Below are 15,057 nucleotides of genomic sequence, written 5' to 3'. Positions count from 1 at the left end.
ATGTTTGACTTGTCTATACAATAATATCTCAGAGTTTTATTGTCATTAACTACAAATATTATCATGAATATCACTTTCATGAAATACCAATTTTTTTTTAAAAAATTGCTTTTGAAAAATACAAGATTTTCAATGTCATACTTACAATTTATTATTGTACAATTAGAAACATTCATTATTTATGTAAGATAATTTAATTAAAATTTACACGATTTATTTTAGGACAAATTTGTTGTATGTTAATTTACACACTAAATAAATTCAAATTTATTAGTAACTAGAAGAAAAAAAAACAATATTTTATTTATAGCATACGTTTTATGTACCCTGTTATTTTTGCTATAGGCTCTTTAAACGTGTTTTGCATTTTAAATAATACAAGAATCAGTTTAAAAAATGAAACTTTAAATATCAATACTTAGAACTTCATTAATTTATATATTTTTTTTTTTCAATTTCAATCATAGAAACAATATTACACCTCTTTCCTTCTACACTAGACAAACTTTATATGGTTCCACAAAATATCTGAAATAAAAGAAAGAAATTACTATCATGATAAAATTTTACCCACATATTATTAGAATGAGGGAGATTATAAATACCATTAATTTGAAATCAGTTAAGCCTTCAGGTATCCGTTAAAAACTTATTTTAAGTTTGATAGATATTTTGATTATAGATATTTATTTAGATGGATATTTTGATTTGAACGAAGGGAGGTATATTTGGTTTTGTAGTTTTTATGTTTGGACTGAAATTTCTTTTAAAAAATAAATTGTGTTTGTAAGTTAAGACTATTGAAAATGAAAGTACATATTGAAAAATTAGTAAGATAAACTTACGTACTAACTGCCATTGTGGAAAAGCAAAGTATCAATAGATAAATGTAAAGTATAAATAAAAAGTAAAGTATCAATAGTTAACTTTGAATAATAAGAAAAAATCATTATTCAAATTTGTTTTATTAGTATGATGTAATAATTATTTATTCGCTTTAAACTAATAACATTAAAACTTATTATTATAATTTGTTCCAATCAAAATCTTCATTACTTTTGATAGAAATAATTCCTAAATTAATATAGATGATGAATTTTTCTGGCATTTCACATTAAAATATTCGCCAAGCAACTAGCCAAACTATGTTGTATTATTATTTTAACATATAAAACATAAGAGATTGCATTTCTTAATTTTAACTTTTAATCTTTATTTCTGTTGATTAAAGAAACATGTGTTCTATTGCTTGAATTTTTTAAATTTTATTTGTGTATTAATTTTATTTTTCCCTAAGAATTCCTTAATTTTTCAATCGCTTATTTTAAAGCTAGTTAGAAAATTCAGAAAGCATGTTTAGCAAACATTTACCTTGTCCCCCACAAAGTTACCCTATTTTACGATAATTATTGAAGAGTTTTTTTAAAAAAGGTAGTAATATATTATACAAAAATAATTTTTAAAATAAAAAATTCCACACTTCAAACTGCTCTATATTCCACAATCCCTTTCCTCTTTATTTTCTTATCTGTTTCTGCATTCTCTTTATTTTGGTATATTTTGATTAGCATAATATTCTGTTTAATATTCTTCAAAGTAAACATACATTTATCTATAGATACTCTACAATGGTAGCAAGTATATAAGTTTACCTTATTAATTTTTCAATTCAATTTTATAAATAAAAAATTTTGTTGCATTATTATAACGTATAAAATATAATGAAGATTGTATTCCTTTATTTTAAAATTTTAATATTTGTTTTTAATTTTTGTACCTGTTGAATGTAAAAGCATGTGTTTGATTATTTGAAAAAGCTTAATTTTTTTAATTTGTGAAATAATTATTTATTTTTTCCTACGAATTACTTTAATTTTAGAAAAGCTTATTTTGAAACAAGTTAGAAAACTCAGGAAACATGTGTGGCAAATATTTACCTACTCTCTCACAAAGTTACCCCATTTTTCAGTAATTTTTAAAAATACAAATTTCCAAAACCCCTATCTATTTTTACACTCATAACCCTCTTTTAATTGGTGTATGATGATTTGCTTAATATTTTGTTCATTATTATTCAAAGTTAACTATTCATATTTAAATTTTTATTTATACATTACATTTATCTATTGATCCTTTACTTTTCTACAATGTAAGAATGTAAGTTTAAATTACTAATTTTTCAATATAGTTTCATTTTCAATAGACTTCATTTATAAATACCATTTATTTTTTAAAATAAAATAAATTTCTGTCCTATCATAAAAACTATAAAACCAATAATACCTCCCATCTTCCATTAGTGTATAGAATAATCTTAGATCTATCATCAAAATATCGATCAAACTTAAAATAAGTTTCTGAGGGATACCTGAAGGCTTAACTGATTTCAAATTAGTGCTATTTAATCTCACTTATTCTAATAATGTGTTGGTAAAATTTTATCATGATAGTAATTTCTTTTATTTCAGGTATTTTGTGGAACCCTGTAAAGTTTGTCTGGTGTAAAAGGAAAGAGATGTAATATTTTTTTTATGATTGAAATTAAAAAACAATAATTCAAAATTGAAAATAAATATACTTGATAGTAAATGTTTTATTTTTACACTGATTTTTGTGTTATTTAAAATGTAAGCCTATAAGAAAAATAAAGCCTATAAGAAAAATAATAGGGTACACAAAAAAAAATTGTCTTAATACAACATATTTTTTTTCTAGTTATTAAATTTGAATTTATATAGTATATGTTACAATAAATTTGTCGCAAAATATATCCTGTAATTTTTTATTAAATCATGTCATGCCAATAATTAATGTCTTAAATTTTACAATAATAAGTTGTAAGTATGACATTGAATTCATGAAAACCAATCCTCTTTTATTTAAAAAATATTTCTTTTTTTAAAAATTGGTCTTTTGTAAATGTGATATTCTTGATAATAATCAAAGTTAATGCAATGTAAATGAATTTTATTACAATTATGTAACAATGAAAATTTGAGTCATTTTTGTACAATCAAGTCCAGCATTATATAATATGTATTTTTTAGACAAATTTAACAAAAACAAAATTAGAATTGATTTGATAGATCTAATAGTTTTAATGCTTTAAATATTTCATGAGTAAAATGTAAGTCAAAAATTTTATATTTCATGCATTAAATCCTCATTTCTTCTAAAAAATTATATCAAAGGACTATTTTACTGGATTAAGAGTAAACAATTAAATTTGAAGTAATGCCCCACTTGTCTAGATAGCAGTGTCCGTTGCATAAAGTGGTGTAAGTCAAAGTAGAAAAATTGTACTTTCTACACATAAAACCTTAATAAATTTTCAAACTGCTAAACTATTAAATCAATCAGCTTGGTTTCATTCTAATTCGATTAAGCGTAATGATATGCATAGGTAACGATATCTTATTTGCCTAATTAGCTATGTTGGATACGTAAATAGGTATAAATAAAAAACTTTACTTTTATACATAAAACATAAATAACTTCGATAATATTAGTCTCTTCGTTCAACGTAAAAAAATAGTAAAAATACTAGATAGTATTTCAGTCTATCCTATTTTTATCCCCTTAGCCTTTTAGAAATGCAACATGACATACATTGTTAATATCAATTCCATATTATGAGCTAGAAATTATAATTGCTTTCATACTATGGGGCTCCACTAACGTGGAAGTGTAATTTTCAAAATCTTTATTTGCAGCTGAATAAAGACTTTTAAAATGTAAAAAATTAATCGGATATCAATTCAGCCTCTTTTCAAGCCTCTTATTCAAGCTCTTAAAATATATTAAATGGATTATTTTAAAAACAGGTTTGTCTTTGAAAGCATTGGGTTTATTTCTTAAATCTTAACAGTGCTTAGCCCACATGCGGAAAGACACATTAAAAAAATAAAGCGTTCGTAAACGCGAAAGATGTTAAGGCTCTATGTTGGGCAGGCTCTCAAACGAAGAGATTTTAATAAATAAAATTGTCACTATTTCTAAATTTAATATTTTTACTTCTTAAATCGCAATTACCATTTTTTAATTCATGCAATTTTGAAGCTGTAAAGCACTTTTAAAGCACTCAAAAAATATTTTTAAGATCTTTAAAAAAATATAATTATTAGAATAGGGGCACTAATAATTTTTTTCTTTCATATTGTTGAAAGTTTTTTACATTTATGCAAAATAATTTTGAAAGTTACATGATCATGATAAAATAACTAGTTTCTGACAAGGAATTCTTTCCTTGATTACATTGGCCACCATAAAAACAATTTTTGCGCAATTTTAAATATATTCAATATTGAGAGGATCATTCTATTTTTTAAATTAATAATTATTTTACACAATTATGTAAAAAAATAATTATTCAAAATTAGAATTAATTTAACTATTAAAAAGGTTATCAAGTGTATTTTTTTAGATTTAAATAAAAAGATATTTCACTGTCTTACCAGCAAATAGGGGAAAAATTAATAATGTAATAATGATAAAAAGAAAGGTCACGTACCTTTTCCTTCCCATCTCTGAAGCGAGTCAGGTCACCCAGTCAATGATTGAGATCTAATTCTCCGGACAAATCACCAACGGAATGTCCATCAGCAGTCAGTTGGCTCCCAACCAAGCTGCAGGTCTTCTTGTTCGGCAAAATATAATAGCTTGATCGATTGATATGGAACCACAGATATTGGACACTTCTGAATATTTGCCTTCGTAGGTGTGACACGTAACTGACTTGACATTTTCTCGCCTCCATTGTTCCGTCTTCAGCTGCAATATCATGAGTTCTGTTATAATCATTTTTGCAAAACACATTAGGTGAGTAATCGGCAGAAAACAGCATCATTTGACAACTTTTAGACACCATGCGGTGATTACGCAAACATTGATTATGATGCCCCTAAGTCGAAATCATGACTTCAACTTTACCCAAAACGAAAATTCCCAGTTTTTCCAAATCGAAAAATCACTTTTACCCAGTCCAATGAAACACTTTTCCAGGCGTTCAGATCACAAAAGGCTCCATCATCGTGGAACCTCTTGGCAAATTCTCGCCTATAACAGCCATTCGGAATTCAATCTCTTCACAAATGTTTCACCATTTTTTTCGCCACCTCACCAATCTGCAGGGCAAACTCATAAGTAGGTGATGCAAGTCCGTATCTGTTCTTGCTTAACTAGACAAAAGAGCCGTGATGGTTCAGGGAAAAAAGCGTTCGTCTTCCACTGAGGTTAACCGGGCTCGAACCCCGGCGATTGCCGGTCGATACGAATTCCGCATCTGGCTTGCACCGACCACAGTGCTGACGTGAAATATACTCCGTGGTAGATGGATCATGGGTTAGAGTCCCCTTGCTGTCAAGCTAACCATGGCGTGGTCTTTCTCTCCATGTAACGCAAATGCGGTTTAGTTCCACCAAAAAGTCCTCCACGAAGGCAAATTTCTCCCAATACATGATCCAGGAGTTCCCTTGTTTCTAGATTGGGTTCTACGTAGCTGAACATTAGTACTCTTAACCCCGAAAATTGGGTAGCCTGTTCAACGACGGTCATAAAATATAAAATAAAAATAGGCAAAGCGAAAGCTGTAGCTTAACCAGTCCGATTATGTTGTCTGGGGGATCAGCTAGCAAAGATGCAAGAGTTTTTTCTTAACTCTTGGAAGGAACATTAAAAGGCCATTGCATATGTTATTCTTAACAGATTTTCGGGCAGAAGGAGCGAAAGTTTTCACTGAATACAGAGCAGAGTCACCGTTCTTTCGCAAAACTTCAACTTCATGGGATGAAACTAACAGATGGGTCGTCAGAATCTTTCTCATAATGGATATTTCAGCCTCCGACAAACGAATTTCGTCATCATCGTTCTGTAGGATTTGCATCAACTTTAACATCGTTTTTGTTAGTGTCAGTTGGAGAAAGGCATATCGAAACTAGGCCTCTTAAATGCACGCTTTTTGTGTCTGTAGACCTTTCTGGAGCTGTTGATCGAGATAGTGGAGAGCCGCCAGCTTCCTATGGCGTTAAAACAAGCTTGAAAGAAAGTCTAGAATAATCTAAAAGCTGGTGCAAGTCTGTCATTTAGGCTGTCATATCTAAAATGGAAAAAAAAATGCTTTATAAGAAAAATAAAGTCGTTTCAAAAACTAATTAAATAAAATAGTTATTAAATTCAAAGAACAACAATATTTACTGTATATATTTAACATAAAAGGCTTCAACCAATCTTTGTTTTCCTTTTCTGTAAATCTTTTTCTTAATTTTCTATTGAAAACAAAACTCTCTTTCTCAGATTTTAAAATTCACATGCTGTGTTTTAATCTATTTTTAGTTCAAGTATGCATTAATTAATCTTGACATTTTTCCCTTTGCTAACTCGTGAGAAAGCTAAATTTCCCTAGACTAATTACAATGATTTCCTTTATTCCCTATAATGAAGCATTTTACTGATTCACTTCGGAAGATTTTCCCTAATTTTTTATTGAGGAGCACGACGATTTTGTGACTTGAATGCTCGCTCTTTAGGAATGTGTCTCTACAAATCTCAGTCATTTATTTTACTCAAATGATCACGGTTATATAAACAAAATGTAAGAAATATTTCTTGTAAAAGTTTTTTTTCTTTCACACCATTAACTTATGCTTAAATAGCAGTACACAGGAAAAGGAGAGATCTTTTTCAATTGCAAATTTTAATAAGAGGACGCAATTGAACTTGGTGAAAAGCAATTCAAAGAAAGCATTCAAGTTTAAATGAACGCAAAGCAAGAATATCCCTCAAATAAAAGTGTATTTCACTCAAGTTGAGTTAAAAAAATTCCACTCTTTTTTGAGTCCGGGAAATCACTCTTTCCTTTTAAGAGACCACGTGGTGTCAAAAATCCTAAAATTTTAACATAATACTGTTACAACTCACAAAAATAGATTCCGTTTCATTTTTTTGCAGCTTAGAAATTTCTTTAAAAATATTTAAGCTACTTAAAACATTTTATAATTTACTTAATAAAAATATCTTAAAATTGAAGTATATTTTTCACTAAATGTTGAGAATTATTTTGTACTACAATGATTTTGCTTTAAAATTAACAATTTTATGCCCTTAAAACTATCCTAAGTAAATTAAAGAATTTAACATGCATTTACTTTTGCTTACTAGCATATTCATTTTAACTTTAATTTTATAAAGAGTAAAGATTTTTATTGTTAAAATTTATATGGAAAATTTTTATTATGTAAAGCAATGAAAAACATCCTATGGGTTTTAGATACCCATAGGATGTTTATAATATAGATTATATTTTTTAAAATTAGTCTTAAATTCTTTAATTTTAAATGAAATCTAGTAGTTAAAAGTATTTATTTTGCGCAAGCATAATTCTAAGATAATTGTTAAAAATGATTCAGTGCTGTTCGCATTAATTTTATATAAAAATTACTATGATTAATGTCAGAATGCCTGTCTAAATACTTGGGCAAAGGTCAATCTGCCTTTCATTGGTCAATCTACTGTGTAAGGAACACTTCGCGCAAACCGCTACTATAAACTAATTATGGTAAGAACTCAAAAAGAATAACCGTTTAAAACTAGTATTCTATTAATTTCTAATTTTAATATTCAAGAATTTCTTCCAAGAACTTTAAAATTCTCCGTCTTCTATAATAGGTATGAAATAAATAATTTATCCTTTAATTTAAATAAGCAACTTTTGGGGTCAGTTTATTAATCGGAGAATACAAAAGTCAAAATTTTTGATGGCGTTCCATTGATGGACCCACATAATCTTGACGGTGACCATCAATAATTCCATCATGAACCATTATAATTTTTGGTAACCTACATAAGTAACCATCAAACATGTAAAATGATTGCCGCTTTCATACGCTACGGACAGACAGTACGCAGAGATGGATTGTGTTTGAATAAATTTGAAAACCATGCTTTTACGTAATAAGTTGCGAAAATCGACATGGTCAAGAAGAAGAAAAATCGCATTTTCGAAGAGGGAAAATTAAGAACTTTTTCAAAACATCCAATGAAAAAGGTAGCCATAAGAGATTTTTAAATATTTAAGTTTAAAAAAAAAGCACATTTAAGCACTTTTTAAAAATGCTACGCATCATGTTTGATAACCGTTATTGAACAGCCGACCCAATTTTTGGGTCTACGACTACTAATGTTCAACTCCGAATCATTATAATTTTGAACCAATCCAGAAGACAAGGAAACTCCTGGATCAGTACCCCCAGAGCTATGATTTGTTATGGGAACATTGAGGATATTGTGACTCGACAGATTTAACGTGCATCAGTCACCATTTACCACATGGGTAATTGTGTTACGACCTCTTAAACATTGGCTCAATGACTCTCCAACCAGGCTATCCCGGCCCTCATGTAATATATTGCCGTTGATAGAGAACTACTTCGTGCTAAATAAATCCGAATAATGAAAAAATTTTAACTTTTTTACTGTCTTTTAAGAAGACGCTAGGGAAGGAATGGGTTAATACGTTCTACGAAATTAGAGATAAGTGGATTAAAATAAAAAGTTGAGATTCTGTTAACTGATCTTATAAAAATAATTTAAACATTTATTTTCAGAATGTAATACTAAGAGGTTACAGTTCTAATCATGAATACCTACATAAATTAATAAATTACGGTGCTTAAGACTGTTTCATTTATTTTAAATAAATGCTGATAATGAAATAATTGTGTTTTTTATCATTTATCGTTTCGGGAGGAAAAATAAAGTTTCCTAAGATTGTAACTGTTTTATGAACTAAAACTAATTAGACATTCTAATTAGATATATTTGGATTAGCTGCAATTGCTCAAACTCGTTTAGAAATTAATATATAAATTAATTCATTATCGGAATTTAATTGATATTTTAATGGGGATTTTGGTGCTGTTCCCGTAATGGTTAGTTCTCTATATTTCCTTATATCTTAATATGCATAAATGAGTTTTTTCATTTTACGCTTAATTTTTATTTATATGAATAGAAAGATGACGGATTTTTTCATATCACATGATCCGTCATGTGGGTTCACAGGGGGTCCTGCAGATAGACTTGATCAAGGATCTACTGTGGTTAATTAGCTATACCTGATCAATTGTTTTGTTATATTAAACACTTTAAAAAATATAATAACAAAATCATTAAATTTTCCTTGCATATTCATTTCAATTTTTGATTGCTTTTTCTTATTTAGTTCATCCATTATGGGACTTTGATGCACAGTCAGTTTTTGGTTTAACCACTGCAGAAGGTTCCAGTGTGTTAGCAGACAGTGTACCACCTGATGCAGTGCTGTTTTTGCAACATACATATCTTTAGAAAAATTTTTTTTGCCTGATTTGTTTCTAACTTTCTAAATTGTTGAATTAAGACAAATTTGGTTTTAGCTTCTTTTAGCGCTTTTCCAGTCCATTTTTAGTCCATTTTGACTTATTATTATTTTAAATTATATTTTCTTAGTTCGCCTTTTTCTTATCTTGCTTAAATCTTTAATTCTTTGGTGGGATGTTAACTCGATTCCATCGGGAGTTAACTTTTGATGACGTTGTCGGTTGTTGACGAATCTCACAACTTCATTACTGATGACTCTTCGTTTTAGTTTTCATAATTTCTTGTGTGTGTGGATGAGTTTTGTTCGTGAAGCTAAGGTTTAAAGCGTATAAAAAATGTTTGAAATAGTCTTCACCAATCAGCGATGAATGAAGTCAGTTTTTAACTATGTTCATCACGTTATAGCAATATGTAATAGGGTGCGCAGCCAGATTTTTCAACAAAAAATAAGCACCTTTTAATTACTCTTTTATCACTCAAATAATATTTTTAATCACCTTCGGAAAAAAAATCATAATTAAGATCGGTGCAGTAATAAAAATTATATTTTTTTCTATCGCTTAAATTTCTTCATTTATGAACATAAAATCAATAAAATTCAAAAATATTTTCAAAAACTTTACATAATCGTGATAAAATAATTAGTTTCTGATAAATATTGCAGAGAAAATTTTGAAAATCATGCATTTTTTGTAATTTAGAACGACAACCGACACAGAAAAGAAAAAATCTCTTTTAAAAAGATAGAAAATTAAACACTTTTTACAAACCCCGGATAAAAATAGCACTTTTAAGGGCTTTTAAAAGACGTAAGTCAAAAATAAGCACCTTTAAGGACTTACAAAATCGTTACGCACACTAGGTAAGTAATACGCATTCATAAACAGGAATCACGAAGAAAAATTGCATAATAAAAGTTTATTTCTTTTTATTTATTAACATTATTCAGTGTTGTCTAGTGTGTCATTCAGAATACTTCTGAGTGCCGTTTGTGGTGCGTATTTTTTACCCATTCGTTGACCCATTAAAAAATTTCCAGTTCCCCACTTCTAAACGCTAAATAGTTTTCTAGCAAAAACAAGTACAGCTTATTTCTGACCTTGAATCCAAGAAATTTAAGTTTTGCGTTCAAAAATAAGTCCATTGCATTAGATAATTAGCCTATATTTTCCCACCAAAATGTTTTGTTTCCTATCCCACCTATAAAAAGGCATATTGAAAAAACAATCATAAACTGATTTTTGAACTTGAAAACAAATAATTTTAATTTCGCATTCAAACATTTGCCCATAGTAGCAATACGTTATGTCAGAAAAAAGTTCCGTTTGCTAAATCAGGAAAAAATTATAGCTGAGACAAATTTTAGTTAGTTTTCGACAAACAAAAAAAATTAAAAAGTTGAATTTTGCTTCCAAATTTAAGCTCGTCCGCAAACTCCTGTCCGTGGATCAAATAGTACTCCCCATATGGAACATAAAATTGCTTCCATTGTGTATTTCTCTCGGGTTAGTGTGACTTTCTGTGGACTTAAGGTTGACTGGGCGGTGAGATCAAATTAATCTGTATTAAACTCAAAACTAAGATCAGTCACCTATGCCACACCCATACCGCAAATGTAACTGTATTTGTTTTGAAGGATGTTTAAAAGCAAATTAAATTAAAATTATTAAATCAAAACCATCTGAAATATAACACACAACATTTGCTCCCTCCTTCAGTGGGCCGTAGTAAAATTATCAAACGTTGACCTAACCTTGGTGATAACACTGAAACAAAAGGTTGGGAAGCACTGTTCTATACTAGTAAATTGGTATGAATAATTGTAGTGGTAGCTACGCTACAATACTCCCCAACCAGAATTTTATTTGTCATAGAATTTGATGAATGGATATCACTATATGATTTATTGCAGTTTTTATGAGAGGCCAGAAGAACTGTATTAAGATCACAAGATTTTGAGCGCTGATTGTAAGAGCTGTAATAAGATTACTGTTGTGTGCGTGATTGCTCCTCTCTTGCTATTACTAGTGTGTACAGATCCCCGTTGCGTGTGATCGAGACTGAGCACCAAGAGAGCGAGGATGTCGCAATCACAAATAAAAAGTTAACTGTTCATTGTCTTCTATCCATCACTCTAGATCAGAGGTCGCCAAAGTGGTCTATATAGACCCCCAGGGGTCTATTTCACAAAAACGGGGTCGATTTGAGCCAGGGGGTCGAATGGGGGTCGATCCAAATCGGAAGGGTCGATTGGGGGTCGAAGAAAAAACCGTTCTTAATACGCAAATCACACATACCTAATTGAGTATGTAAAATTTGTGAATTTTTTTATAATTGACTTAATATCAGTTTCTTTATAGAACATAAATTAATAAACGTATATTTATTTATTCGGGTAAAACAAGTATTTACGTACCAGCGCGCAGTGGCATGAACTCTGCACTTCTGGTTTATAAGTCATATGCATATGTGTGCTTGTCCAAATGTCATGTGTGACGAGCATTGATGTTAATAAAGCAAATATCATACGCAGTATCAGCTATCTTTGCAAACTATGAACAGTGTTAAATAGTTGCAATGTCATTGTTAAAACTTTTATAGTTTTGGCTAATTAGTTATTGTTTCGATAAAACCATTCGTTTAGTTTAGATATCAACTTTAATTATCAATACATGTAAAAAAAGAAGGTAAGCATTAATATAATGGATTAGTACAGGCAGCGACAAAATTATAGCAACTTTAAAACTTTACGAAATAGCTCAGCCATTTATGCTAGCATTTCCAAGTTCCAATATGTTTGAAGCCGGTTTCAGTCACATAAATTCAATCTTAACTAAGCACAAAAATAAATAAAATGTGGAGTTTCGAGGGGATTTAAGATTAAATTTTACCAATTTTGAACCCAATATAGCGAATTTTGCAGGAAAACGCCAGGCACACCCATCTTATTGATTAAGAAGCAATAAATCTGTAGTTACTTTACTTATTATTTCTACTTATTTATAATTACTTATTATTTAATAAATATTAAGGTATTTAAATTTCAACATTAATATACATATTTTTCATAAAACTATTGTTACACAATGTACTATGACTTTAATAAATGTTTAAAATCATAAAATAAATATACAAACATAGTATCTAATGGAGTTTTATTTAAATTAACAGAAAATTACTTTTATGGGGGTCGATGGAGATTTCGAAAAATTATAAAGGGGTCGATGATCAAAAAAGTTTGGCAACCCCTGCTCTAGATGTATTCAAATCGAAGTGATCATTTCTGTGAGAGGTAGACGTGTTGTTCGAAGCAGGCGTGTCTAGATCAAAGTGGGCGTTGCTGACAAGATAGGCATGTTAAGTTCACGTCCGGAGGTCTTCAATGCGATGAGTTTTTTTTCCTTCCAATGCCCACTTGGAGAATGACTTACCTCATACAGGCATCTGAAGGGCAGATTTGTGGGCCACTATTTCAGGGGCACCACATTAGGTGGGCCAACGTTGCCCACAGTAAGGACAGATAGTACAGAGAAGGAAAAGCCTTGCCCAGGATTCGTACCCAGAACCTTTCTGGTGCAAGGACAGTTCCCTAACCCCTACGCAGGTCGGTTGGCCTATGCGAGGAGTACGTTAACGAAAATCTAAACCATTATCTATCAAAATGAACCTCAAGATAGAATAGAGTTAACATGTTTATATACTAATGAATGGGAGTTGAATAATTGTAGTGGTAGTTACGCTACAAAGTTTTTTAACATTAATATTTGTACACGGAAAATATTTGGTAAAATATTTCTTAAAAATTAGTGTTTGAAAAGGTAATTTCTGACAAACACATTTTTTTCGCCCATTGTAAATGATTTCGATACTTATTATATTTTAATTACCAGAGTTCAACTCAGAATTCTGTAATAAGATAAAAATTTGTCCTTTTCAAATTTAAAATATAAATTATTTTTGAGTTTGTAACTCATATTATTTCCTTTAATTTTTGACAGTGTTGAACTTTATCAATTTTTTTTATTGTGAATTTTATTTCAAATGATTTTAGTGTTTAAAACGAAGAGGCTCATTCAAAGACGAATTTCGATGGAAAAATTCAAACTAGAAGATTTTTGACAAAAATTAGTTGAAGTCTGTTTTGACTATTACTTTTTAGTTGGTAGGCTAACTAAAATCTTTGGTGGGTTTAAAATTTCCTACATTTTTGCTTAAATTTTAAGGTAAAACTCGTGGTTTGCAAAATAAAATTTGTTGTATAAGTCATTATCATAATTTTTTGACGGGATAGCTAGAGAAAAAATTAGGGCCTCACATTTCTTTTACAAACATAGATTTCATTGTAAAATTCGAAATTCCGATTAAAAAACTTATTAGATTTATTAAAAATTAGCAAAAGGTAATTTTGGTCCACACTTTTTTCGGTAGGGTGTCTATCGCAATAACTATCTGTAACGGACTTTTGGAGGCAAAATTAAAATGTTTAGTTTTTGGTTTTTAAAATTTTTATTTTTGGACTGTAACTATTTTCTACAATTATCTAACGTTTGGAAAAAAATCAAAACTTGTGGTTTCTAAGACAATAAAAAACTGCAACAATTTTCTTTTTCGTAGACGAGAAATTAGGGTAAGTTATTTCTTGTTACCGTTTCGAGTAGGATAACGTTCGTTCAAATCTTTATCAAATATTAGCTGTCGTTGCATACTTCGTTTGGTGGGTTGCCTGGAGTATCAAAATTTCTTTCCGCAAGAAAGTAACATTTTTTGGTCACATTCAATATTGTAGTTTTTAAGTCAAATAATAATTAAAACTAGTTTTTGACCATTTTTTAAAGGCATGTTTTGTAAATCATAAAATAAGCAAAACCAATTTTCGTCTTAGCTATGCTACCGTGCATGACCTAAATCAATAGAATTTCTATTTTACCGGTCAACAATCACATAGTCGCTTTGGTGAATGTCCGAAATATTTGTTATATCTGATTTGATATTAATTTATTCGTTGATATAATGATATTTATTCGATGTTTTAATATCTGCTGAGGTTAGATTGGGAGAAACATCAGTATTTGGAGTACCGGTAAAATGCATACCGAGCAGTGGCACTTAACTAGACCTAGTATACATTTTGGACATTGTGAATGTCAACATTCACCGGTGGAAGTCAACAACCACCAATTTCTGTCATTCATAGTAACAATTACACTTGAGCAAGTGATCTAACGAATGCATAAGAGCGAACATTTTGATTTATGGAAAGATTCTGGTGGCTTACTACTAAGAGCTAATGTTTAAAGGCAAAATTCGAATTTAAGGTTGCAAGAACAGCAATTATTTATAGCTTGTTTTTGCCATGCTATACTCCTTAACGATATTTTTAATTTGCATTAGAATGTACTAATAATTCCCTACACTATGCTAGCGTTTGGAGGTAAAGTTCAAACTGATGTTGTTGTTTTTTTAAACAGAAATATGCTAAAACTTGTTTAGAGGAAAATTTCAAACTTGCGGTTTCCAAGACAAAGATTCGTATTAACTTGCCTGAGCCATATTTTTTTGACGGTTAGGTTAAACGAAAAGTTTAAGAGTGATAAAAATGAACTTGTTTCTAGGTCAAATTATATTTAAAGTTTATCAATTCAAAACATTTTCCTTTGACAAATTTTAAGCGAATAACTTATAAGGATTATTTGGTCACACAAA

At 29.7% G+C, this 15,057-nt stretch overlaps 1 long non-coding RNA gene across 1 annotated transcript in view; it reads right to left on the bottom strand.

Moving 5' to 3' along the window:
• The window catches only part of LOC122272306 (uncharacterized), a 60,750-nt gene that overhangs the window by 44,781 nt on the left and 912 nt on the right, over positions 1 to 15,057 (bottom strand). The window contains exon 2 of the long non-coding RNA XR_015434814.1: positions 4,511 to 6,094. This is a non-coding gene — a long non-coding RNA (uncharacterized LOC122272306). The remainder of the gene's footprint in view (positions 1 to 4,510; positions 6,095 to 15,057) is intronic.

This window comes from Parasteatoda tepidariorum, chromosome 6, assembly GCF_982258835.1.
Source record: "Parasteatoda tepidariorum strain Cologne lab strain chromosome 6, Ptep-v5.0, whole genome shotgun sequence".
Taxonomy (NCBI): domain Eukaryota; kingdom Metazoa; phylum Arthropoda; class Arachnida; order Araneae; family Theridiidae; genus Parasteatoda; species Parasteatoda tepidariorum.
This window is presented reverse-complemented; position numbering and strand designations above follow the sequence as displayed.